Source organism: Podarcis liolepis (assembly GCF_965112155.1).
Source record: "Podarcis liolepis genome assembly, chromosome: 6".
Classification (NCBI taxonomy): Eukaryota; Metazoa; Chordata; class Lepidosauria; order Squamata; family Lacertidae; genus Podarcis; species Podarcis liolepis.
This window is the reverse complement of record NC_139559.1, coordinates 41,799,370-41,824,972: the sequence shown is the minus strand read 5'-3', so window position 1 is coordinate 41,824,972 and position 25,603 is coordinate 41,799,370. Positions and strand designations below refer to the sequence as shown.

The following is a 25,603-nucleotide window of genomic DNA, read 5'->3' as shown; positions in this document are numbered from 1 at the left end:
GACTGTGTAATTTTTATTTTTTTTATTTTTGCAAAGCATGATCTGATTCATTGGCGATGGGAGTCTTTTGCCAATCCCAGAAGAATAAAAATCACGGTAGCCTCATAAAAGGTTCATTAAAAAAACTATTTAAATGTTCAAAGTCATGGGTTTTCAGGGGTTTTAGGGCATTCTTTAGTTGCAATAAAAAGTATCTCTACTGAAATGTTGATCATGTAATAAGTCCTCTGATCTAGCGGTTTGCCTTGTAACTATGACTGTAGCAGTATTGCTTTAAAATACTATTCCCTAACTAATATCTTCAGTTAGCAGCTTCTAGTTTATTTGTCAGAAGTTCAGACTGTGACTTGGCACTTGAGATAATATTTGTCTCCATCATGGGCTGAGCAAGTTTCAGCTGCTTGGCCCCACTCCCTTGCCTCAGAAGAGCTCAATGGGTTTGCCAGGATCCTGGCACCATGTGGACACCAACAATATTTCTGTTTCTGATACTACATTGATTTTATTATATTGTGGAGATCTTTTGTAAGTCACTTTGAGAGCCTCTAGAGCAGGCATGGCCAAACTTGGCCCTCCAGATGTTTTGGGAGTACAGTTCCTATCATCCCTGACCACTGGTCCTTTTAGCTAGGGATGATGGGAGTTGTAGTCCCAAAACATCTGGAGGGCCAGGTTTGGTCATGGCTGCTCTAGGGGCTATAAAGTGGAGCATAGGTATTTTGAATGAATGAATGAATGAAAGCTTTCCAAAGCAGGGATGGACCATATACAATTGTAGGGAGTTGATTAGTATTTTGGATTTCCATTTGACTTTTGAGTATTGACTGAAAACAAAACTATGTCCAAGAAGCCACATTGCTGACTCAAACACATGAATTGTCTCTTCCTCTGGTGCACTCAACATTTTGCTGTAGGTGAGTTCTTGGGATTACTATCTAGCCAACTGAACTAAAACTGAAATGTCCAAGTTTAACAATAATATAGCATATTGAAGGTTTTGTTTAGTCATTTGCACTACTATCTGACCAGATATGAGGATTGATTTATCAGAATGACTGTGGAGCTCAGTATGCAAAAAGATGCACTTTTAGAGAGCCTAACATTTCCCCGTTTGGAACAAGAATATAGGAAGTGCCTTGTCAAATTATTGGTTCACCTAGCTCATTATTGTCTACACAGTGAACGGCAGTAGCTATCCAGCGTCTCAGACATGTGTCTTTCCTAGCTTAACTTGGAAAAGCCAGGAATTGAACCTGGGACATTAAGCATCATCATGTTTGATAGCCAGCATATGACTGTAATTGGTAGTGTAAGTAAGGAGGACTCCTCCATTGGGAGAAGGAGCTGTACCAGTGTGCGCAACTACAAACAAGATTAGCATCAGCCCTTTCTTTGTCATCCCCCATATGCCCAGAAGGAGCATTTATTTGCTGGCCTTGAAAGACGAGCTGAACTCACTGTTTTTTCGGTGGCAGGCTCTGCTTCAGTACATTTATTAGGTCTTTAGGCCATCCCCTCAAGGGATGCAAATGGTTTTAAATAGGCATGATGACCTATATCACAATTCAAGGTGAAAGCAGGTCAAGAGGAATATGCTGGTGGATTTAACCGCACTAATCTGGTAAACTGAAATTAACTCCCAGCCTTTCCCTTTCTTGGCCACGGTCCCTTGTTTGCTCGTAGGTTACCCAGACAAGGATTCAGAGTATGTGCCAGCCACATTGCAGTCTTTATTGAAAGGACAGACAAGTCTATATTAAAAGAAATCTGGGCGATATTCAGTCCAAATGTAATAATTGGTTAATAGTAGGCCAGCGGTGGGGCAGAAATTTACCTGTAAGGCAATAGTCATAGTGAGCAAGTGTGGTCTAATGTGTTGTACTTAGACACAGAAGATCTAAGTTCAGATCCTTGCTGAACCGTGATGCTCACCCAGTCATTATGCTATATGCACACACACTTTGAGCATGATTTACAGGTTTGTCATGAGAATAAAATGGAGAAAATCCATGTATACTGTCAGGGAACTGCCATCGGAGGAACAGGTGGTGGAAGGGCTCACGGAGGCTGGGAGAGACCCAGCAGCTGAAGCAGGAACCAGCAGGGGGAGAGGTGGGTCTCTGAGGGAAAGCGAGCAAGAGGGAGGGCTCAGGGATACGTCCAGCGAGAACAGTGGGGAGGTTTCTGAACCTCCCATAGGGAGACCCACTCCTCGCCGGAAACTGTCACGCCGCGAGTCCAGAAGATGTGTTTCCGTTAAGGAGCTTTTATGCTGGAAGCGATTCCGAAAGCAACCACTATCGGAATCTGCAAGTGACTAGAGCAGCCATGTCTGAGGGGCTCTGTCACACACAGAGGTTTGTGGGCTTGAACAAACTCTGAGGGACTACGATTTTACGCACAAGCAGCTCATCATCCCATCACATATACTGAGCATCTTGGGAGATGGGTGGGATAAAAATAAAATGAATGCTAACAAATACTTCTGTTTGCTTCTTTAAAACAAAAATTGAGAGTTGACATGCACTCCAGTATTAGAGGGAAGATGCTTTAAAAAGTACCACATGATGGTGGGTCATCATTGAGAGTTGACCAATGACCCATATAGTTCATCATGCTGTTCTCCAACTAGCTAGTTAGGGGAAGTCCGCAAACGTGACATGAGTACAGTAATGTTCTTCCTACTTAGAACTCTTTTTCCTGGAGACTTCCATGGCAAATCATTCAAATCAGCCATATTTCCCTTTCTAAGGGAAAGTCTGTTTCATCTTATCAGGACAGGTAACTTTCAAAGGACTTGAACTCTTAAGGTTCATCCTTACTTTACACTGTAGATAGTGATCTCTTTAAAAATTATATATTTCTATCGGGTTCCTTCACTAAAGCTCTGCTGCGATGAAAGAAATGATTTGTAAGCTGCAGCGTCTAAGATTGCATTTGGCTTTGCCGATCCACTGTATATTTTCAGAGAGCCATTTGAGCAGTGTTGGACACACATTTGACTTCTGGGACCTTAAGGGTGTGGGGTTATATCATTATTTGTGATACACTGACTAAGGTTGCAGTTCTTTGTATATATGTTAGAAAATAAATTATTCAATTGATTTCAGTGGGGCTCCTTTCCCATCAAACACTGAGACAATAAGGCAGGAAGAGATTTGAGAACCATGTTTCTAAGGAATATAACACATTTCTCCCAGCAGAAAAAGATTAAAGCAACAAAGAGCTGGGGTATGAATACATGAATTGTTCTTTGACTTTTCATTCTGCCTAGCTCCTCTTGTCTGCAGATATTATTAGAATTTTATGCATGTTTGAGAATGAGGGAGTCTGTGCAACTGTTTGGCATCCAGCTGTCACGTGACACCCCACTTAAAACGCTCAATAGAAAATTCTTGAGTTCCCACCCACCTGCCCTCCAATAATTGGTTTTAGCCAAAAGGAAACTTTATATATCTTCTGCAAAGTATGGAAATGTTTATGTAGATAAGAAGAAAAAAATGTTGGCCTCCAGTAACAAGCATAGAATTTGTTTATAATCCACTAAATAATGCCAGACAATAATGCCAGACACATTTTCTAAAGCAAAATGATCTAGTATTCTATAGTAACAACTGAATTTCATCACTTTTCCCATAATTAGCAACGCTTGTTAAGGGCCAGATTGCACGGTGTGATAAATATGCTTTTTAAAAAGCAGACAAACTCACCATTTTTGTTTTGGATAAAAAACAGCCAGGGCTGCCCAGTCCAGAGTGTGCTGTTGATCTGGATTGGAGCTTTATGCTGTTTTCCTGACAAAAATACTCCCCACCAGCTGCTAATGGCCCCTGAAAATTCAATTTGCATTGAAAAGCACATCTGGGGGCAAATAACAGCCAAGGAACTTTTCAGCAAGAAACTGGCACCAAGTCCGGAGCTCAGTGAGACGAGAAGTTCTTATATTGATTTCAACTCCCCTCAGTTTCAGCCAGCATGGTCAATGGTCAAGGACATGGGTAGGCAAACTAAGGCCCGGGGGCCGGATCCAGCCCAATTGCCTTTTCAATCCAGCCTGTGGATGGTCCAGGATTCAGCATGTTTTTACATGAGTAGAATGCCTCCTTTTATTTAAAATGTATCTCTGGGTTATTTGTGGGGCCTACCTGGTGTTTTTACATGAGTAGAATGTGTGCTTTTATTTAAAATGTATCTCTGGGATATTTGTGGGGCATAGGAATCAGTTCATTTCCCCCTCAAAATATAGTCCAGCCCCTTACAAGGTCTGAGGGACAGTAGACCAGCCCCCTGCTGAAAAAGTTTGCTGACCCCTGGTCAAGGATGATGGGAGTTCTAGTCCAACAAAAGCTGGAGGCTATCATTTTTATAGTTATAATTTTAAATAACTGCTGTGCATCTCATTCTACTCTAAGTAGCTTGGTTTGGGCCCAGGTGTGGTTAGAAGTAATTAAGCAATAACTAGTCTGTGTGAAGTGCTCCTAGGAAAAAGCCCATATTGTTTGAACATCATTTGCATTAATCCATCTATTGGTTAAAGACCCCTTGATACATTAGGTAAAAGAATTTGTGGTTTTATGGCACACCGTATTACCTTGCATAAACTGAGCAGAATGGCCATTAAAAATCCTGACATTAGGTATTTGGTATCAGGGTGTATGTTTGACTTGCAGCATATATGGAAGAACATGTATTAAATGGGGAGTCACAGCCAGCAGCAATTCAACCCTAGCTCTTAAGCAAGCAGAGTTGATGTGTCATTTATTTGCTAATAAAAAAGCTTTGTTAGTAGGACTGATGCAAAAGTTCAGTCTCTTTTTGGTTATGAAACTGCAACAAATTAAATGGGAATCCATCAGTGACTGGTCTGAGAATTACTAAACATACCATAAACAGGAGATGGCAACAAGGTATAACTTTGCACGTTTGGAAAAAATGGTTTCTCATATTTAAGGAATGTGGTGCTTACAATGACTTTTAAAGTTTAATGCTTAAGAAAGTTTTTCATTCGAAAGAACTCTGTTTCCATGTTGGCACTAACATAAAGGTCAGGTTTCTCGTTCTCCTTTCCCCAAGTGTGTCACTTGGATGCTCCAATTTCTGGGCAGATTAACAGGAAAAACTTGGCATGCAGGAGAACATGCTGTTAGTAAAGGGCAGGGCAAACCTATTCTCTAATTATGCTGGAGAGGGAAGCGATAACGCTGGCACTGTGCTGGTGGAAAGTCCACCTTGTCCTGTGCATGTTGCCAGAACAGGAGCGGAAGGGGAAAACACACAATCAGGAAATAAATAATCATAGGATTGTAGAGTTGCTCACTGAATCCATGGAAACAAGGCTTGCTAGTGGCAACCAATCTGGGATAGTGCTGGCGATGTTGACTAGCCACAGTGATGGGGACACACCCACCCAGTAATACTTCTGCATCATCATAAAACCATGCTAGAGAGCTGCTACTCAGTCAGACCCAGAGGCCCAGCCGACAGGAACACTGTTCAGTCAGGCCCTGGGTATTCCTGTTGACAGGGGTTCAAATTTCCTTAAGGGGGATGAAGAAAGAAAAGCAGGAGTGAGGAGAGCCTACGCAACTCATGTAGCTTCCGTGGCAAGATGTCTACAGAAAATACAGGTGTCCCTCTTGGGATAAGTGTTTGTGACCTACCTGGGGAGTTGGTAGGAAGGCCACCAGAATAATAGAGACGAATGTTCCTGCTCATCTTTTGCATACCTTACCAAAAACAGAAACAAAAACCCCACAATCCACATATTATGCTTCGGACAGCAGACACAGCTTCCGGAACTCAAACCCACACTGTAAGTGTCACAGAACAGTTCCTAACCTCTCAACTGCAGCAACAGATAGGCTTCAGACACATCATGGGGTATACGTGTCTCCACACCTTCAGTTTCGGGATCCAGTAAAAGATGCCAGAAGCACTGGGGCTGCAGGAGGGTCTGGTCTCGTGGAACAGTGTGTGTGTTTTATGTGCTGGAAGTCCCTGGGCGAACCCCATTAGCAAAAAGAGGGTGGGCCGCCACAGCCAGGACATCTAAGCCATTCAGGTGGAGTGCTGCCTGAGTCAGTAGTCCGGCTTCTGCAAGGGCCAACCAGCCAGCCCTTATGGTTGATGTAAGTGATCCTGCCCCGCCCCATGTTTTTGTCTGATAAGCCAGCCTTGTTAGGTAGCACCCCACCAGGGTATCAGCATCCTTTCCCTGGCAGCAGCAAACTCACCCCACAGTGCAACCTGAGATGCCTTTTTAGGCCAGAGGACACATTTAGAATTTTGAGAAAGTGCTGTAGAAGCCAGTCACAAAAATGGTTGCTATTGGGAGCTGAGTGGCAAGTCATAAAAAGGCTGCCATACCTGAAAGCGCAAGGAAAGAGTCAGGGTCTCACAATGGCATGGGCATCTCATCACCCACCATCATCAATGGGGGGGGGGGGGAAACACAGCAACATCAGCCATCATCATGCTCCCTCACAAATAGAAGCTCTTTGCATCTCTTCAGAATGGACGGGAGGGTGGATGTCTAGTCCTGGTATTCAATTACATGTGGGCATGTTTAAGGAAGTGTTTTTGATTAATACAGGAGAGGCTGAGCCAGTGCAAACTGGAACTGAACAGGAAGAGCAGTCACTCATGTCTTAGATTCTTAAGGAGATATGTACTGAGACATTGTGTGAGTGCCATAGGAGGAACTGGTGGGCATGCTAGTGCCTGCAGGAACCATGTTGGTGAGACTTGATTATTGTTTCCAGCCAGCACCCCCACCGTCTCCCCTTTTGCTGCACAAGCCAGTTGTTTTTGCTACTATTTTCACACATACGTGCCACAGAATTTCTCTGAAGCATTTGTCATACTTGATGATAATGATGGCAGATGTGCTGAGTGGACCCGGGAGCTGCCTTGCCACCAAATGTTCTCTTCAGATTGCAAGGCAACATTTAAATGAGAGAATCTATGCATAGCAATGAATATATATTTTTTTACTCTTTTGTATGTTGAAATACTTGGTTCTTCCAAGAAAACCATTTCAGTTTTTGGCCTCTCCCTTTCTTCAGGTACCTTGAAAAGCATATGAAACACTCATGGTTGCTGGGCAAAACATGAGAGTGCCATCTTTGGTTGATCTGCTGGGCCTTTTCTGAAGCATTTTCCACCATCAGAGAGAAGATACAGAGATCAATGGGCCTGAAATCCATCCAGTAAACTTATCCCTGTATTTATATGTTGTGGTAGTTCAACACTACAGTCGTTTGATCCCACAGGAGAGAAAAGCCACTTGTGCCTACTTCGTTAAGCTAATGCCAATCGCTTGAGCCAATTAACAGTAATTAAACTGGTTGGATGGGATTCAAAAACCAGATGGGGTGGGATGGCATGTGTTGGAAACCCTTTCTGTGTTACCAGGATGCAAATAAATAGTGAGAAAATATTCAGTTCCCAAAAGTCAGAGACTTTGAAGAAAACAACCTGCTATTTGGCAGTGAGGAAGATTAACTGTTTTATGGTGCTAAGTAAGGAATGATATTAGGAGAAAGTGGAATAGATAAGGGATGCTGGTATGCATTTCTCTTCCCAGAAGTCTGTGTATTGTGTAAATAACGTTGAAATTGAGCCTTGGTAAAGGAAACTCTGGGAGAGGAGTGGTATGCATAAACAAAGACCAGAGTTTATTCTCTACTTTGTTTGTGTTCAGAAGCATATGAGTATCTCTTTCTTACCATAACGTTGGATCAAGAGTCCACCTTTAAATCACAAATGTTAACACACACACATGATTATGAGAGAGATCTGCTAAGTCACCAACCTGAATCTTTGCAAAACTGTTTCAGAATTTTTAAAGAATGAAGCAACACAAACATCCATGAATTAAACATTCAAGTAAACAAACAGTCCAGTGTGTGTATGTCCCCGCCCCGTGAGCTCAATGATTCATTCTGTTCAAGCTACTATTTAAATATATTTGAGGAGGGAGTGTAAACAGTGGCACTATCAAGCAAGATGGGAGGGATGGAGATTGTGGAACAGCACATGTCTATATCAAAAGACAATTGTTTTAATGTCCCAAACAGTATATGCTTGAAGTTGGTTTCACCATCAGATGAGCATACTAGGGATGGAAGAGAAATTGGTTTTGACTGTATTTCAAACTGAACCAACCCAATTCACCAATCCTGGACGCGGATCAGAATGCAGATAGATCACATATCTTTTAAAATTTTGCAAAGCAGCTTTGGTTCAAGAAATGCTCACAAGAATGTGCATTTTATTTGTGGGGGGACGTATATTTTAGGGAAGCAACTCTAAATGAAAAGGTCTTGTATATCCAATCCCAAATAAACTATTTGATGATAGTGTTACCTCAGGTTAAGAACGTAATTCGTTCTGGAGGTCCGTTCTTAACCTGAAACTGTTCTTAACCTGTGATACCACTTTAGCTAATGGGGCTTCCCGCTGCCGCCATACAATTTCTGTTCTCATCCTTAACCCGGGGTACTATTTCTGGGTTAGCCGAGTCTGTAACCTGAAGCGCCTGTAACCCGAGGTACCACTGTATACTGAAGCTGGTGAGCCTGAGTATATGAGATTTCAGAAGATAGCAGTTAAAAGTGAAAAAGTGTTAACAAAAAATACTATTTTTTATTTTTCTTATTTTAGGATTTATAAACCACTCAGCATTCAGAGAATCCCCAAGCGGTTTACGGAGATAGATATTAAACACAATAGAGAACAAAACATTGTATTAAATCATAAAAAACCAGGAATTTAAAATTAGAGAAATAAAATAGACTACCTTGGCTGGAAAGAAGAGTTTTCAACAAATTTTGGAACATAACAATGTTGGGACTTTCTGCACTTCTAAGGGAAGAGGATTCCAGAGAACTGGTTTGTTCAAATCACAGCATCCTTTACCACAGGGATATGTGGTACCATCAACAGATTTTCATTCACAGATCTAAGAGTCCAGGGTGGGATGCAGGGGCACATGTGACTTCTAAGATACCCTAGTCCAGAATCATATAGAGTTTTCTGTGAACTAGCAGTAAGTTTATTAGAAGACTGAAGCTAATCAGAAGAAGTGGCATTTACAGAAACAAAGGTCCAAACAGTGATGCCACTGAGTCTATGTTGGTTTTTGAATATTGAAGGAAGGGGAAAGTATGGCTGGCTATGGGTTAAACCAAAGTGGCCCTCACAATATGCTGAATCATGAAGGGACTAGGCAGCATATACCTTAACACAGGCTGCTTCTCCGTTTTCTTGTTTTGATGTACAGTGGTACCTCTAGTTACGAACTTAATTCGTTCTGGAGGTCCGTTCTTAACCTGAAACTGTTCTTAACTAGAGGCATGCTTTCGCTAATGGGACCTCTTGCTGCCACTGAGCCGCCGGCACACGATTTATGTTCTCATCCTGGAGCAGAGTTCTCAGCTTGAGGTAACTCTTCCAGGTTAGTGGAGTTTGTAACCTGAGACGTTTGTAACTCAAGGTACCACTGTATTTGCTTATTGCCTTTGGGAGTGAGGGTGCATGCCATCACAGTGGTACCTCACAGTTTAGAAGGTGTTTGAACCAATAGGATGGACAAATGGACCTGTTTACTAGAAGATCAGAGATTATTTTAGTGTTCCTCCACCATGTGACATCTGAAGGCAGTCCTGAGAAGAAAAGCAGAGGGAACTGGAATGGGTATTAGGCTGCTAGGCAGTCTTGTGCTCTTAAAATAACCAGGTAGATGATCCAGTTCTTGTAGCTTTCTCACCACTTCTGCCTGTCTCCCTGAGTTTTCGCTTAATTGTTTCATTTCCCCCACACCCACGTTTGCGCTTTGCAATGTTATCTAAAGGTTGCACGTCAGATAGCTGAAGGATAGAATGTCAGATTCAGTGCTCCTTTAGTCTGTCACAGCTGTTTGAAGGGCCTGGGGTTTTTAAAGAAATGTCAAAGGCATTTTTGCAGCACATGGAAACCAGATGTGCTTTGGGAAAATGGACATCGGGAAGAGGAGGGCAACTTAAATGTGTATTTAATCTTCCTGTTCAAAAGGGTGCACAGTGCTGGGTGGCATTGAGACATGTCTAGAGAACTTTAATAACCATATTGAACTTGGCTAGGATTCTATAGTACCTCTGGACTAGACTCAAATACTTTGCTTTTTCCTGAAATAAGTACTGCTTCCTGGAGTGAATGACCAGACATTTGTCATATTGCCATGTAATCATTGCAGTGACTTTACTCTTCTGTGAAAAGGCTTCCTTGTTTTTAAGTATAGATTATTATTCACACAAACGAATTTGAATTTCTCAACAATTGATGGAAGAACAGTATTGCTTGAAGTAGGAAAGCTGTATTTTTATACTGTTAATGCTGTAAATTTACTAGATCTGCTGCTTGGGAAACTTCTGACACTGAAATCTGAGGAGAGACAGATTTCACAAAATATAGTTATACCTAAGGGGTCTTCACAAAGCTGGTCATGCAAGGGCTGAAAGTCTTTAATTTCAAACTCCCATCTATTGGCAAGGCCTCATCTCTGCTATGGAACAGAGATATAGCCAAGCTTTGCAAGTCTAAATTGACATAAGAAACAGATGCTGTTATTGCCTAAGGCTCAAAAAAATGAGTATGTTGTTTGCTTGTTTTTCTCTTTCCCAGAATTTGTTTATTTTCTTGGATAGGACATAATTTCTGACTCAGAATAATTTAGGCATGTTTAGGACAACCCACTATCTTCATAGTAAAACTTGCTTCCAGTGCAGTCTGTGGGACTTGCATCCTGAAAACATATTGAGATTATAGTTGTTGGCCTTGTATTTTCTTACTTCCATCTTTAGCTGAGGGGTGTAAGCATATTCTACCCTAGCTTGAGATAATGGAGCATCCTTGGATGCCCAGACCCTTCCCTCGACCTCACTAATGTGGTCCAAAGGAAAGCAGAGCAATACATTTGGCACCAGCTTGACTCCAGGAGTTGCCAGGAGCTGTAAAAAGTGCCATCCAACTGTCTTAGAAACTCCAGTTTGGGTTTTTGTAGGGTTTACTCATTAGCCTTTTCTTCTCCTGAAGATGTGCAGCAAGGCAGCGGGTACATACTTTTCCTTGGGATTTACTCCTGAAGCCTTTCTCATGAATGAGGATAGCTGCAAAGCAGTGGAGGTTTAGGATCAAAGTTTTCCTTCTAGATGGGCTACCTTCCCACGTTGATGAGCCCCATTTGCCCCTCACTTCCCTCTACAGCAGTTGTTCTTAACCTGTGGGTCCCCAGATGTTGTTGGACTACAACTCCCATCATCCCTGAGCTCTGGCCTTGCTAGCTCGGGGTGATGGGAGTTGTAGTTCAACAACATCTGGGGACTCACAGGTTTAGAATGCCTGCTCTACAGTATGTGCAGTCACCACGTTCTTGACCATTGGACCAACTATTGGTCTCATCTGCTCAATCTGTCAGAGCCTACCTTCCCATGCAGGGACACCCCTAACTCACTGAGGATCTGAGACCCATCAGCTACCTTTACCTAGCCAACCAATTGAACCTGTTTCTAGGATGTGGCTGCTGTTGCCTGCTGGCAACTTCTAGGAGCTACAGGTGAGAGCTGAGTGCAGGATGGGGACCAAAGGAGCACAATATATCCCACACCAGAGGTGCTACCCTTCCCCTAGCACTCCACATGGGTATTTTATGTGCATTTGAGTTTTGTGCATTGGTAGAACATAGAAATCAGTTTTGTAAAGAATGGCTTAAGTGTTTAACAATGTTTAACTGTATGTGTCTAGACTGTTACTTCTTCCATTTTTTTAATGTTATTTTAAGAAAACTCTGCTGATATACTGAGCTAAAATATGTGAATTTAGTCAGCTTTTATTGGATAGCAAAAGAAAAAGTGATATGAGATCCTGCCTGTAGTTAATTATTCAGACATAGAATGAGAAATTATGAGGACTCCAAAGAATTCAATCCTTTAACGATTTTAGAAACAAAATGTTGCTGTGTATATATGTGAAACCAAATCCGCCTAAAGGAGACATTTGCATTGTGTAGTCACAGGTTAAAGGCTTTGCTGTTGTATGGAATTGCTTCCCTCACAGATGTCAAATGAAGTGGCTAGCATGTATAAATTAATAATTATTAAAGTTGACAGCTAATAGTTCACACAGGCAGTGACAATGAATCCCCTCATAGAAGTAGAAATGAGAATTTGCATTACTTGGGACTATTTTATTATTATTATTAATCTCCCTAGAGCTGCTGAGTGAGGAAAAAGTTCACACTCAGACCGGAAGGGTCTTAGACAGGAGGCTTCTTGCTATAAGTATTGTAGATACAAGGTGGCCTCTATAAGTTGGTTCCTTCTTACCTTTGTTTTATTAAATAGCCATATAACTGATCCTCACAAGAAAGCTACGCGGGTTCATTACTACAGTGGTACCTCGGGTTACATACGCTTCAGGTTACATACGCTTCAGGTTACAGACCACGCTAATCCAGAAATAGTGCTTCAGGTTAAGAACTTTGCTTCAGGATGAGAACAGAAATCGTGCTCCGGCAGCGCAGCGGCAGCAGGAGGCCCCATTAGCTAAAGTGGTGCTTCAGGTTAAGAACAGTTTCAGGTTAAGTATGGACCTCTGGAAAGAATTAAGTACTTAACCCGAGGTACCACTATACTGGGCATTTTGCATGATTTAGATAACAGGTTGCCAACACATTTAGGCCCCTAGGCACATCCACATTTTTGAGTGAGTGCTGTCGTTGCTACTCCTTTCATCACTTATCTCTTCCCTGCACCTCAACCCTGATCAGCTCTTCCTCCTTAGAGACAGACAGAAAGAAAGAAAGCACATGCATGCACACACACTTACCTTTTCCAAGGGATCTGTATAAAAGTCAAATCTAGTAGAATTAATTTGACCATTGAAGCACATAGAGCTGAAAGACAAAGTAGGAAAGGGTGTCATTCTTCCAACTTCCTCTTTCTGTTCTATGCACTCTTTCAAGGGAGAACAAAGTAACCATCCTCACCACCTCATGACCAAAAGGGAAGTGAGAAGTGAGGGAGCTCAGAGGCTTTGTGACCACCAAGAGAAGACCTTAAGGGCCAATCAACTCTTCTTGGGCAAGGTTCTTGAGCAGGTGGTTGAAGACCAGATCCAATGCTCTTGGAGGAAACTGATTTTCTGGATACATTTCAATTTGTGTTTAGGCCTAGTTTTTGCAGAGAAACTGCTTTGGTTGCCCTGTATTCTGTCAGGAGACAGGAGAAATATGTCTTTGTTAATTCTTCTTGACTTCTCAATGGCTTTCGATACCATTAACCATGGTATCATTCTGGAGTGGTGGTCCAAGTCAGGTGGCACTGCTATGCGGTGGTTCCAGTCCTACTTGGAAGGTCATTTCTAGTGAGTGATGCTTGGGGACTGCTCTTCGGCACTTTGGAGCCTTCAATGTGGGATTCCTCAGAGTTTGATTTTATCTTGCATGCTGTTTAACATATACATGAAATCACTGAGTGGGATTAGCCAGAGGTTTGGAATACATTGTCAGCAATACTTTACATCTTTACATCCTTTACATCTGCAGGTATGGCAGTGGATGTGGTGGATTGTTGTCTTATTTCATTAATGGACAGAATGAGAGTTTGTTTGTTATCAGTTTACAAGCTGGGTATTCAGTTTTCTTATTTCTTTCTTGTTCTATAGACTGTTCAGTATTAACCCGGGACTAAGACAAGAGTATTTAAACAAACACCCGGAACCACAGTATTAAGGTAAGACATTCTACTTTATTAAGATAATTCTGAGAATTCCCCCTCCCTACAAGGCCTGTGGTGTGTTAGAACCATTAGACAAGCCATCTCCAGAGGCATAGGTAATAGTAAGGGATGATGGGAGTTGTAATCCAACAATATCTAAAAGCCACCAGGTTGGAGAAGGTGGCATTGGACCTAGAGGAGACCTCCTGCTTATTTAAGTTGAACCTCTGCATCATAACTTTTGTTTGTTCATCCCTGATGCCAGCTTATGTTAGCTCATATGTTTGGAAGAGCCAGAGCTGTCTGTGTAACATTTTAAGGTGTCAAATTAATCTAATGCCTGTTTCACAGGTCATAACTTTGATGAATTTATTCTCAGAACACTGCTGTAAGATAGGGAAGTGCAAACAGCTTTATTTCTCTGTGAGGGGAATGGATCAGAGCAGAAAATTAAACCTTGATCTCTCTAATCTGACTAGCTTTGTAAATCTTATATGCATCAGAAGACTTGGAAAATAGTGGATACTATCCTCATGATGATTGCATGATAATCAGCAATGAGAAAAGTTCGTAATATTCAATAACTGAATGGGAATATGTGGGACATCACAGAGGTATATAAAATTGTGGGTGATGTGGAGCAGGTGGGCAAAGAAAAGTCCGTCCCCCCATCAGAATATTAGAAGCATCAGTGAGTCCTTCATTGATGCTGAATGGTGGGAGATTCAAGAGCAGCCAAATGGAAGTACTTCTTCACACAGTGCATGAACTATGAAATTTGATACTGTAAGATGCAGTGATGGCTGCCAACTTAACAGCTATAATGGATACTAGTCACGATAACTATGCACTACCTGCAGTGTCAAATGCACCATGCCACTGACTGCCAGTTGCTGGAAATACATCTGAGTAGGGGAGGAGGTGTTGTACTAATGTCCTACTAGTGGTCATCTGTTTGGACACTATGAGAACAGAATACTGGACTAGATCAGCCTTTGGACTGATGAAGCATGGCTTTTCTTGTGTTCTTATTCAACACTGTTCCCAATTCTGAAAGTTCCTTCCAACGCTGGAGTAGACTTGGCAGAAGGAGATGTTTCATGCTTTGAATTTCAAGGGAAGTAAGGTGGTTCAGCAGAAGGTGGTTCAGCAGAATATTTCCCCCTCCTTCTCCCACATTGATTACAAATTGTGGGTTTTGCTTCTGGGTTTAATAAATGAGGACAGTTCATGTCCTTAAATATCCTTATCCTTCATCAGTCTCTTCTTGACATGCTGCACGATCCGTGCAGCCAGCTTTCTAATCTTTCTGATTTCTAATTGGATGCAGAGAAAGGTTAGGGGGCTTTGTGCGATTCTGTCCTCTGCCGCCTCTGAGCATCTTTGGCTGTAGGGATTTGTTGCAGACAGCCACATGAGCCACAGCCTCTGAGAGGCTGAATTAGTTCACAGCTATTCAACCTTGGTTTTGCTTTCCCCCTCCTCCTCCTCCTGCTGCTGCTGCTGCTGCTGCCACCACCAAGACACAAATTGAAATGTAACCCATGCTCTGGTCACCATTATTTAGCATCACAAACAATGAGCAGAAAGGAGAAGACTGGCCCAGTTACTTTGGTGGATTCAGCCAAATGGATACTTCAGTGCGTTCCATCTGCATCCTTTCAGGACAGTGCTTTGTTTGCATATGTTAACCTTAGCCACGGTTCCATGTGCTCAGCATCTTTAAGCAGATGAGCCAGGAAGGATAGCCAAGCAGTACAGAAAGCAGGATTCGAGAGGAAGCACTATATTAGCAATTCGGAAATCATTATTCAAGCTGTTTGTGAGTTAGAATTTAAATAGAAGATGGCCGTGTCAGATTGCTTACAGCACAAGGCTCTGGTTTAATGGGGGTGGGGGTGTCAAAGGGAGAATTTCTGCACTTGCAGCTTCTTCCAGCACTGGGTGCCTTATGATGTGAGAAGCTCCATCTGCTGAAACTTTCATTTCTAAAGAACTGTAAAAGGCATAGAAATTGTCCCATATGCAATGTGTCAGACATGTGCAGACCCTTGGGTGAAATCCCTTAGGATACCATATCCTTTATACCACACATTTCCTCATACAGTGGTACCTCGGGTTAAGTACTTAATTCGTTCCGGAGGTCCGTTCTTAACCTGAAACTGTTCTTAACTTGAAGCACCACTTTAGCTAATGGGGCCTCCTGCTGCCGCCGCACCACCGGAGCACAATTTCTGTTCTCATCGTGAAGCAAAGTTCTTAACCCGAGGTACTATATCTGGGTTAGCGGAGTCTGTAACCTGAAGCGTATGTAACCCAAGGTACCACTGTATGTTCATTGCCTCATGAGTGAAAGAGATCAGCTTTATAATTTTGTTTGTAATGCATGGGAACTTAAATGGGTTCTTTAAGGTGACACAGTCTATTCACAGACCAAGCAGTAGAGCAAGTGAGCAAGACTCTGAAAGTTGGCCCATCTTTCTCCTTGGACATGCAATGGTTGCTTGAGCTCTTTGACCCATAGTCCTGAATTCAACCTAAGACTGGAGAAAACATTTGCAAGCAGTGATAATCAGGTTTGCCAGGAGCAGTACTTTGGTCCCAAGCCATTTAGGTCTTTATATGCTACTACCAACTCCTTGAATTTGGCTCTGTATCTCACTGGCAGCCAGTGCAGTATTTTCAGAACCGGTGACACCATTAGGCTTCCCCATTAGCAAGTTAGCCACTTCACTCTACACTAGCTTCAGTTTCTAGACTGTCTTCAAGGACAACCCCACATACAGTGCATTACAGTAGCCCAGATAGGCCACCAAAGTATGGACAACATTTGCTACCTTTTTGTAGTATTTGGGAAAGTCTTCTAAGATTCTGAGATACTGTTGGGAAACATGCAGGCAAAACTTGTGGCTGTTTTGCATGTGCAAGTGTCACAAAATGTGTTTCTATGTGTGCAAGTACCATGCCCTGGTTCCTTGGACGCTGGTTTGTAAATTGCATGGTGGAGAAGTGAAAAATCAGCAACCAAAATCCCAATGCCCCCTGTGTGCCTTCCTTGAAAGAGAAACTGTAGAACAGATGGAAGCCAAATAACATGTGATTGGGAGAGAGAAACCCAGGCCTTGCTGCAGCGATTCCAAATGTGAATTTATAGATTAGTAATCGGCTAATTTTAAAATGACAGATGCTGCTGCCTTTAGGGAGAGGCGATGAAGGGTGTTTCCACACATGTTAGCAACCTCATATGTATAGTCTATCTTCCTGTGCAGTTCACTTCCTTGATTTGCATTGACTATTTGCAGGGCTAAGGGGAGCTTGGGCAGCATAGTGGGGATTTCCTTTTCATGCAGTGAGGTGAATCTCTTTATTCTACGGAACGGCATCATTTGAAAGCACTGTTGGAGAAGCCCATGGGATAGGAGAGAGAGAGAGAGAGAGAGAGAGAGAGAGAGATGAATGTTGCAGTTAATAAATAAATAAATATTTCCCAAGGACCAAAATTTGAAATCCCTTCCCATAGCCCAATCTGCTTTTTACCTGACTGCTGACTATGTTGGCTGGGCTGATGGAAGTTGGAGTTCAATAACATGTGGAAGGTCACAGGTTATCTGATTTTGTTTTAGAACCACTACCAGCTGCTGCATGTACTCAATCTAGTCCAGAGGACAAAAGGACTTACTGCACAGATGTCTTACATCACATTGCAGATCTCCTTGTCACCCCCAGTAGCTGCCAAGAACATAATTTGTTGGGTTGGAGGCTCTCATTATAATTGTGAAGCTTCATAGCACACTACAATAGCCTTCATCAACCTGTTGCCCTCCAGGTGTTGTGGACTATAACTCCCATCAGCCCCAGCCATTGTGGCCATGCTAACTATTACAACATCAAATGTGTGCTAGGCATGAGAGATAATGACCCAGGGGCTTAGTGGAGACTGAGTCTTCCCGGTCTTAGTCCAAAACTCTAACCACTCCATCACACTGGCTCTTTCTGTACATACCATCTCTATAGTGTTTATTACAAGCATAGGCAAACTTGGCCCTCCAGATGTTTTGGGACTACAACTCCCACCATCCCTGACTACTGGTCCTGTTAGCTAGGGATGATGGGAGTTGTAGTCCCAAAACATCTGGAGGGCCGAGTTTGCCTATGCCTGGTTTATTAGCACTGTTGGATTCTAGAGTGATGAGCTCCAACGCCAGCTGTTGCTCTTCTGGCCTTTTGCTATAGCAACACAAAGTGGTTTATATTTTATATGCTGTGGCATGTGCTTATTCTGAAAGGGTGGAGTGAAATGGCTTGGGAAGAATCATTTTGTCCACACAGTCTCTGGGTGGTATTTTTTTTAAAAAAAATACAACAACAACCCACACAATAATTTTGTCAATTTGCAATGCTCAATGGTGATGTTTGGGAACTGGCCAGCTCATGCCACCTTTCCAAATTTCCTAATATATAGCTTGTTCCTTTTACATCTCATTGTTTGGTCTGTGTGCTGTTTTAGATCCAGCCATCTAATAATAATGCTTTTTTGTAACATCCATTTTAGTACCAGCATTCTATTCATACAGCCTGAGGGCTGTGAACTACTCAAAAGATCCTCCCAGTGGATATTCATCCGTGACATATCAGGCAAGATGGAGAGAAAGAGTAGGAGGGGTGGGTGCAGTGTACTGTGAAAATTGCTGTGGTGATTGGAATCAATGACTGTGAGAAATATATGTTTCCCCCTTGAAAATGGTCCTTAATGGGTGTTGAGTAGTTAAAAGAAAAGGTCTGACAAAAACAAAAAAAGACCCCAACTTTTAGTTATGCATTTAAATGAAAGTATTATTGTCTTCCTTTCTGGCTCTTGAACTCTTCTGGAATGTGCAATTAACTTTTGATGAAGTGTGTTTGAGTTGTACCAGAGAAGCTGTCATGATATGTTGCAACTAATGGTTTATATAATAAACAGAACAGTGTTTAATTCAGTGTTTTGTGAGACTAAATCAACACAATCACACAATGACAAATGCAGGAGGTCCATATATTGTTGTACAGTCTGTCCATAAACATCTGGGTATCTCAACATATAATATTTGCATATAGTACTGCTCAAACAGTAGCTCAGATTTTATGCGTAGCTTTTTAGCTCTCCAGCGTTGATACCTACGCATTAGCCTACCACACTATGCCAATCCTAAATAAATTCTTTCTCTTCCATAAATTTATTTTCAAATTCTATAATATGAGTGTTTTCATCCATTTGCTTCTTTTTCTAGTGTTGATTTAGATTGCTGATTGAATTAATAGTGACCTTAGGTCTCTGATGCTTTTCATCTTATGTTTCGACAAACCTACCCAGATATGAAAAATGTTGGTATATGTTTTAATCTGCTTCTAGTGTATTGCTGATTTTTAAAAATATTTTAAATAATTGTTTTTATTGATAATTTTATTGTTTTATTCTCTTTGAAAACCGCTTGGAGTAGGGGTTTTGTTGTTGTTTGTTTAGCAAACAAGTGGTGTATAAATTTTATAAAATAAATAAAATCTAGTAAAGCCCTTACAGAAAACCATTAGCTGTTTTTACTAAGGATAAGGATCTTGGTAAACAGAAGAGCTTTCAAACTGTAGGCATTTTGTTCATGGCTCCCATCTTGTTTGCAAGTAACAAAAGAGGGATATTATATCCTGAAGCTAAACAAATAAATAATCAAATAAATTTCAGATTTCAGCTATCAGTCATTTATTCTGCAACTATGGCAAACAACTACTACAACCTGATATAAAATGTCTTTTATGTTCAATATTGTCCATTTATTTACAGATAGGTAGCCGTGTTGGTCTGCCATAGTCAAAATAAAAAAAAATTCTTCCAGTAGCACCTTAAAGACCAACTAAGTTAGTTCTTGGTATGAGCTTTCGTGTGCATGCACACTTCTTCAGATACCGTATCTGAAGAAGTGTGCATGCACACGAAAGCTCATACCAAGAACTAACTTAGTTGGTCTTTAAGGTGCTACTGGAAGAAATTTTTTTATATTGTCCATTTATGACAAAGATATCATACCTACCATGAAGCATTCTTGTTAATATAAATGAGAGAATCAAAGAAGGTAGTTTATACTCAAGATACCACATTATGGCTGGGATGGAGAACCTGTGGCCTTCCTGATGTTTCTGGTCTTCAACTCTCGTCTCTCTGATCATTGGCCATGCTGGTTTAGGGCTGATGAGAGTTGAGTTTAACAGCATTTGAGGGCCACAGGCCACAGGCTCTCCATCCCTGATTTATTCTTTGTGTAATCCCAGTAAGGTAAAAAAGGTAAAGGACCCCTGGGCGGCTAAGTCCAGTCAAAGGCGACTGTTGGGTGTGGCACTCATCTTGTTTTTCAGGCTGAGGTAGCTAGCATTTGTCCACAGACAGCTTTCTGGGTCATGTGGCCAATATGACTAAACTGCTTCTGGCACAGTGGGACACCTTGATGAGTGCCAGAGTGCATGGAAATGCTGTTTATCTTCCTGCCACAGTGGTACTTATCTACTTGCACTGGTTTGCAGAAGCTGGGACAGAACAACAGGCGCTCACCACCATCAGGCAGATTTGAACCTCTGACCTTCCGATCAGCAAACCCAAGAGGCTCAGTGGTTTAGACCACAGCGCCACCAGCATTTTCATGTGTTTCCGTGTGCTCTGGCTTCTGTCATGTTCCATTGCTCCAGAAGTGGTTTAGTCATGCTGGCCACATGACCTGGAAAGCTGTCTGTGGACAAACACCAGCTCCCTCATCCTGAAAAGCAAGATGAGAGCAGCACTCCATATTCACCTTTGACTGGACTTAACCGTCCATAGGTCCTTTACCTTTTTGCAGTGATCCCAGGAGGAATCTAAACAGAAGCAGCATCTCTCTGTCATCCAAGTCAATCCCAGTAATAGACAAACATGCAGAGATTGTCTCATATTCTCCGCTTTCAAAAAGCAAGTGAATGGAAATGAGACTTCCTTTGTTTGTTTGACCTGTGACTTCCTGAACTGGGTTTTCCTCTGACCTCTTCATTTGGTCAGGTTCTTTGATGGACAGCTACAACATATGGATTACTGTAGGAGGCGCTTCCACAAAGAGGCAGATGGAGAGCCTTGCAGGAGGGGAAACAAAAGCTGTCAGTGGGAGATGCAGGGGCTGTGTGTGCAAAGGTTCTGTGAAATGGTCATTGATTGGGAATCTTTCTATTTTGCAGATGGGCCTTGAGATGGGCTTTAGATCCTTTAGCTTGGTCAGTGTGTTGGTAGAAGGGAAATAGCGAGGGGGGAGGAGGAGAGGGTTGAGGCATGAAATTTTAATGAGCAGTTAATTGATAATGTATCCCAAGAGACTGGTGTGCTAGAAGGACATCTGATGGGAAGGAATAAATTGTGTTAGGCTCCCTGTGGCACAGAACTTCCTTCATTTGGAGCCAAAGGGTTGGAGAGGATACTGTAAATGACTTTTGGAATAAAGGTTGTTTTGCCGGCATTTATGTTCAAGAATGGTGTAGGGCATAAAGAGGTAAGAGAGTAAAACCAGCTTTTGTTTTTCATACATACTTAAAAATAAAGGAAAAGAAACCACCCTGGTTATCCTGCTTGTTCCACTCAGTCATAAAACTGAGGTGATTCAGGACAGATTAGGAGAACTGTCAGAACAGGATGTAGAATCAGAGCCACTACAGTTGTCTTCTGGATTTGTGATAGTTTTTATAATGTATGACAACAGCCAAAAGTGAAAAACAGATTCCTTATAAAGATGGAAACCAGGAAATCCAGGCCATGTATTATGGGAAAATGTATGAGGAAAGGAAGCTGTATGACAAGTAATCCTAAGTAGGCCCTAAAATGTTCTTCCTACAAATGACATTTTTAACATCCTTTTAAATTGATCCCTCACCTTGTATAAACCAGTAACAAGTTGCTGTATTCTTTGAAATGTGATGCAGAAACCTCTACAGGAACAGTTTACTACTGAATCACTTGTAATTATGTGATTAAAAGCTATAAAGCAGGAATCACAAAGTGTCTTCCTGGGGATATTAGCAACTGGCATTTTTATGTTCATTCTGTAAATTGTAAATACAGTTTAAATGCTTAATTGCTACCAAAAGTACTCTGATACTCCTGAAAGGCTGATTAAAAACAGTTCTCTGTTCTGGGATATTTCATCTCTTTAATTTTGCCAAGGAAATATTATTTTTTCTCTCACTTCTTATCTTCGCCTCTGTGCTTTTCATTGGTGCTTTTTTCACTTTTATAAATGTTCTCTAGACTTCTTAGCTACGCCTTTTCTATAATTTTCAAGGTTGAACTTGAGCCAGTATTTACTATGTCTGCCCCACCGTGGTGATAATAAAGAACAGTAATGCTCTCCCGCAACTTTGGTAATTAAAAATCCCAATGACCATGTTCCCAATAACCATAGATAGAAGAATCAGCCTATGTGTGAGCAATCCCTTCCCTTCTTCCAGAGCAGAGACAAAAACCATAAGGCAAAGAATTACAGGCAAAACAGCACTTATGGTTTGTTTCTCTCCAAACAAACCACAAGAGGGAAGCCAAGAACAGCCCTTGGTTTCTGGTCATGATTTGTTTGGAAAGAAACAAACCATGTGCTGGTTTGCATATAATGCTAAGTCAGCTGCTCTGTAGTTTCTTTCTCCCATCTAGGAGGGAAGTACATATAGAGTGATTGAGCTGCATAAACCAGCATGCAGCTCTAATTTTTCTAACCATAGTTTATGGCCTATTAATGGTGATCAAAATCACGCCTTTATTTAGTTGGCTACTATGTGACAAGTGAAAGCTCTGCATACAGAGATAATTAGGAAATCAACTGGGCTTCCCAATTTTACCATCTGCATTTTAAAAGCCACATATTCTTCCTGTTTGTTAAATGCATGATAATTGTGGCTATTTTTGTACATTGGTGCAGTTTAGTACTGTGTGATTTTTCATTGTGACTATAATTAGTTCTTGGATGAAGTTTACTTTTAGATTCTCATTTACATAGCAGAGTAGTTATTCACACAGATACCGGAAATGAATTAATTTAAAGCTAAATATAAACTGTGATCCTTAAAGTGTGTGGAGATGCAATATGTTATATACACAAAAGGAAAAAGCATGGAGTACTCAGTCTGGGGGTGTCTGGACTCTCTAAACAGAAAATATTGGTGATAAACAACACATTCCAATTTTGAGCTGTTCTTTGGTGACTTAGTGCCTCAGGGCATACAGATAGTGGGAAGGGTTATAAAATTGTAATACAAAAAATAGCTAAGTCTTAAAATCAAAGTCAGGCAATTGTAACTACATAGTGTTTGATCCCTTTGGGAAGAGACATAGTTCAGTGGTAGAAAACATGCTCTGTATGCAAATAATCACAGGAACATTGGGAGCTGCCTCATACTGAGTCGGACCATTGGTCTATCTAGCTCAGTATTGTCTGCACTCTCCAGAGTTTCATACATGGGATCTTTCCTAGCCCTACCTGGAACTGCCAGGGATTGAACCTGAGAAGCTCTGCAGAACAGATCCTGTACCTGAGTCAGGTTCAACCACTAGCATCTCCAGGTAAGACTGTGAAAGGTTCCTGCTGAAAACCTGGAGAGCTGCTGCCAGCCAGCATGGGCAAATGCTGAACTCAATGGGCCAATGGTGTGACCTGAGAACAGATTTAGGGGGTGCATGAGGAGACGAGAGTGAGGGGAAGTGCCTTCTCACAGCCGAAAGTCCTTCTGCTAGTGGATCTACGTAGCTGGATACCACTCTTTCGTTTGTTCTTATCCCCCCACTTAAATTCACCTTCTGTTGACATGAATCATTTTTGTCTACAGCAAGACGGGTATCAACTTTCTACTGATAGGAAACCTCACCCACAAAATGTGACATAACAAGGATGCCTCATGATGTATATATGACTAGGAACTACAGCTGGCATGGCATTGCTCTTTTGGGTCTCTTCCCACAAAACATTTGAGTAGACAGCTTAAAAGTTAGTTGCCCTGGGCATTTAGAGCAGGTTCAAACACTGACAACCGTAGCTAATTAATCACTATTAGCAGAGATGAGAAAGGCCTTTGCCTGAGATCAGGGAGATTTTCTGCCAGTATATCTGATGGTATTGCAATATAGATCAGTGGTTGCGCTTTATAACATTGGCACCGCCAAACAGATCTTTGGGTTTCTTATTTGCCTTTTCGTTTAGTATTTATAACTTTCACTGTACAAAACAAGTGATTCCAGAAGAAAAAATTGGGATGTGTACTTTGAGATGTGTTCATGAACACAACCCCCCTCTTCCCACCCTAGCACACACACATGGTAAGTGTGTGTGTAAATAGCCCTGTCTAGATAAAGATATTTTTACCGCTCAGTCTTGATTCTAGAGATTTTTATTTTGGCAATGCTTTTGACTGGCAATACTTAATCCTTCTTTATCTGCCCTTTTCAATCAGACATAGATGTAAGATTGAATTCTCATCCTGGAGTATTACATACTATTAAGCACTGCAATATGCAATCTAAATGCAAAGAAGCATGTAATATGCATCTTCACAAGGCATAAAACAACACAGTGAAATTTCTATTCAGGGTTTGTTTGATTCTGCATCTGGCCTGTCCCCATCATGCTTGCTTTTAGCAGCTTGCTGGCCTGCTGTGTGAAATCACCCTGTCTTTCTTTCTCCCTGACACTCTCTTGGGGTAGCCTGAAGGCAGCCACTTAACACAGTGATAATAAAAGGGGTCAATGTACCTTGACTCTGAAAACTTGACTAAAATGGCATATATTAACATGAATAATTACAGTATTTAAAAAAAATATTTGACATTTTGAAATGGCAAAAGGGCAGTGTCATGGCTTGAGACATAGAAGAGAACCTGAGAAAACAGCACACTCACTACATAATATTGTAGACTCAAAATAAGGAGGCAGACCTATACTAGAGATAGGGAAAGCTAGATCTGAAGCATATTAACAGATCTCCTTTGACCTCCCCAGTTGTCCCATTGGCACAGACTATCCATTTTGGCCTTACTCTTATTTTTTGTGTGAATTTTTTTTTGTATTTTTTGGCCTGTGCTGAATCATGAGATGTGGAACTTTTGAAAGAGATACCATAACCAGGTAGCCTTTAAATTGTGGTTTGTTAAAAAAACCATGAGTGCAAACAAGCAAGCAAAACATGGCTTGATTCTCCACACTTGGTTTTTATTCCACTTGCTCTTACCTCATGCACCTGTAACTTGACAAACGTCTGAGGTAGGGTGGACAAACAAACCATGCTTTGTAAGTAAGACTTATGCGGTTTGGATGTAAAACTACACCATAGTTAAGACCAGCCATGGGTTATTAGCCAGCAGCAGCTCATGGCTTCACACTGGTGGTTTGCTGCCAGAAAACAGACTATGGCCAGTCTCCTGGAGCGATTGTGGATGTTCAAACATGGTGTTATGTGTGGAAAATGCCATTATGTTTATGCACTTCTTAAAACGGCTATATATTTTCACCCTCATTTGAAGCCAGCATCTAGTGGAACTCCACCATAACACCTGTTACCTGGAGCCCACATGCAATTCTTTTTATCTACAAAGCTAGCTTGGTGACAACAAATAAAGTTCTTGTTACTGATAAACCTGGGGGGGAATTAGTCATGCATTTAAGAAATCACAGTTATATCACTGTCAGCATCTCTGTGCGTTTCTCTGTTAAACCCTTTTGTTTTTGCATTAGTAAGAGTGTGGGTGGAATCTCAGTCTCAGGGACAGAAAAGGTTGGGACAGCGTGGGCTGTGTTCTGATCTGATGTACAGCTGTGGGCAAACAGCAC

The 25,603-nt window shown here is 41.5% G+C and overlaps 1 protein-coding gene across 22 annotated transcripts in view; it reads left to right on the top strand.

Moving 5' to 3' along the window:
- The window catches only part of NFASC (neurofascin), a 176,394-nt gene that overhangs the window by 40,540 nt on the left and 110,251 nt on the right, over positions 1-25,603 (top strand). For all 22 annotated transcript variants that reach the window (XR_014527469.1, XR_014527470.1, XM_083508758.1 and 19 more), the window contains one exon: positions 13,702-13,769. The gene's annotated coding sequence lies outside the window, so the exon portion shown is untranslated. The remainder of the gene's footprint in view (positions 1-13,701; positions 13,770-25,603) is intronic.